Source organism: Macrotis lagotis, chromosome 3, assembly GCF_037893015.1.
Source record: "Macrotis lagotis isolate mMagLag1 chromosome 3, bilby.v1.9.chrom.fasta, whole genome shotgun sequence".
Taxonomy (NCBI): Eukaryota; Metazoa; Chordata; class Mammalia; order Peramelemorphia; family Peramelidae; genus Macrotis; species Macrotis lagotis.
In genome coordinates this window covers 269,703,507-269,706,317 of record NC_133660.1, presented here as the reverse complement: position 1 = coordinate 269,706,317, position 2,811 = coordinate 269,703,507, and the positions used below count along the sequence as shown (strand labels likewise).

General features: G+C 41.6%; 1 long non-coding RNA gene across 1 annotated transcript; it reads right to left on the bottom strand.

Annotated features, from left to right (window-relative positions):
- Positions 1–460: 460 nt before the first annotated feature.
- LOC141516554 (uncharacterized) lies at positions 461–2,420 on the bottom strand. The gene is made up of 3 exons (XR_012476739.1): positions 2,071–2,420; positions 864–1,025; positions 461–632 (listed from the first exon to the last, which is right to left on the bottom strand). It is a non-coding gene; the product is annotated as an uncharacterized LOC141516554 (long non-coding RNA).
- Positions 2,421–2,811: the final 391 nt, after the last annotated feature.

Genomic DNA, 2,811 nt, shown 5'->3' with positions numbered 1-2,811 from the left:
ATTTTGTCTGTTGAGGAATGGCCTGACCAATTGTACATAAATTTAAATACTAAATCAATATATAAATATAAAGTCAGATTTCACAAAAATAAGATCTAACAAAAGAGTAAAAGGTAGAGAAAGAAAAAAAGAGACATTTCAGGGTGGCTATTTTATGTTTAAGAAAAGAAGTGGCGATGCTTTTGTTCTGTGCTTTTCTGGGAATCTCATATCTAGAGCAGTTTTTGCCCTTTGACTCCAAGACAACATGAATAGAAGCTAGGTGTGGGACTGGGGAGGGTGTCTGTCTTGGTTGTCTTGGCAGCCATCACCATCATGCGATCACCATGGCAAACGCAAGGCTCTAATGATGGCCTCTGGGTAAGGAGCCCTTCCCTTCTCTATCCTACTAATGAGTGAGTCACTGACAGCAACACAATTTGGGGCATTCCTTTATAGACTACAAAATTCCTTTGCTTCAGGCTGGACGACAAAGAGAACATGAGTTACACTGAGGAGGCAGCAGATTCGAGGTGAGGATAACTTTGCCAGCGTAGGTCTTAAGTATTACTGAGAGATCTGTTAGACCTGAATCCCTCTGCCCGTTCCTTAAAAACAAAACATTCCCTTCCAGATCCTTCTGTCCTGGACTTCTGTAGAAGCAAAATGCACAGAGGAAAGACTACTGGATTTGGAGTGCTAAGGAGAACTCACCTCTCCTACTTGTTACTGGTCTAACCTGAGGCACTGCTACAGGGCAGTTTCCTCATCTGTCAAATGCTGGGGTTGGATGTGAGGGTCTTTAATCTAGGTTTCTAGATTATGACTATTCTCTGTTTTCCCTGGGGTACTCAACTGGTCTGTTTCTGGAAGAATGTTCTTACCTCTTTCCTTTACAATTGTCTCTAGACCAAAATGTGCACGAGAGACCAAGAGCAGAGACCAAAGTGGAGAAAAGGAAGGAAATTTGGATTGGGAGTCAGAACACCTGCAACGATTTCATGGAGGGCAAAGCATTTCATCCTTCTGGTCATCAGTGTCCTCCTCTGTGAAACAAGATAGTTGAATTATATGGTCTCCAAGGTATCCTTCAGTTGTTCATTTCTAGATTCTAATGTCTTCCATTTCAGGAGTTCTATATTCTAAAGTCTCTTCCAGCTTTGATATTCTGAGTTCTATGTTCTTAAAATCTCTTCCCACTCTGAAATGGGCCTATTCCAGTTCTAAGGTCCTGCACAGTCTGATAGTCTATGTTCCAGTGTTCCTTTCAGTTCCAATATCTTAAATTTTAAGGTTCCTTCTCGTTCTGATTTACTGACCTCCTACATTATAAGGTTCCCTTCAAGTCTACTTTCTCCATTTTTTTTCTTATGGTCCTTTCCTAGAGTCAGCATTTCATGTTTTAAGGTCTTTTCCAGCTTTGACACTCTGAGAGCTAAGCTCTAAAATCTCTTCCCTCTCTGACTTCCTATTATCTAAGATTGCTTGAAGCTGGTAAATTACATTCTACTTCTTATTTTTGCAAGGCAATAGGGTTAAGTGGCTTGTCCAAGGTCACACAGCCAGGCAATTATTAAGTGTCTGAGGCCGGATTTGAACTCAGGGACTCCTGATTCCAGGAACAGCACTCTATAGACAACATTACCTAGCAGCCCCCCAATTTTTTCTTCAAATTTTTTTTTGTTTTTGAAAGGCAAATGGGGTTAAGTGGCTTGCCCAAGGTCACACAGCTAGGGAATTATTAAGTCTCTGAGGTTGGATTTGAACTGAGGTCCTCCTGAATCCAGGAACAGTGCTCTATCTGTACTACTAATCACCCCTCACATTCTACTTCTAAGGTCCCTCTCAGCTCTGAGATTCTGGGTTCTAAGGTTCCTTCAAGCTCAAATATCCCAAATCTTAAGGTTCCTTCTCATTCTGACATTCCACATTTTAGAGTGCTCTCCAACTCTGACATTCTCTGTTGAATGTTCTTAGGTCCTTTTTCATGATAATATTCCATGTTTGAACGTCCTTTCTGATTCTGATTTTCTGAATCCTAAGATCTCTTCCAGTTCTAAGATGCTTTGTCTTAAGTTCTAATGTTCTTACCCATTCTGACATTTGCTCATTCCATGTTTTAAGGTTCCTCCCAACACTGACATTCTCTGTTCTATATTCCAAGACTCTTTTTAATTGTAGCATTCTATATTTTAAGGCCCCATCCAAGTCTGACATTCTTTGTTCTAGTCCCCATACTGTGTGATTCCCTTATGAAGGGAAAATCAGGTTGGCGAGAGAGTAAGGTCATTCTCCCTCACACCCCAGTAACAGAATATGGTATAGAGTAAATGGTGATCTTTGTACTCAGTTTTCCAGGTCAGACAGTGGCTATAACACAGGTAGAAAATGCTAATGAGCTGAAGCTCATCCTTAAATTTCTCTAAAATTCCACCCTTCCAGCTTCAACCATCTCTCCTCTCCTTCCCCCTTTTCCATCACCTCCTCACTCTTTGACCCAATCATCAGGTAGATATGTACTCTGAAGAGTATCCATCGGATGAGTTCAAATTTGAAAAATTAAATGAGGGTATAGGGAGGGCAGAGGAGGGGACAGGGAAAAAAAATCATAAAAGAGGAACATTTTCCTTTAATGGCCAGTTAGTTGTCTGGGTACCCTGAATTTTCAGTCCAGGGAGAGTTCACTATTCACCCCCCACTCCCCACCCCCACCTCAGTCTGTCTGTTAAGAGCCTCATCCCCAGCAAATGAGGTCACCAGCCTGGTATCTGACATCAGTGTTGCCATAGCAATATTCACCATGTCATGGGCTCAATGCTGTACCTTGCCCCC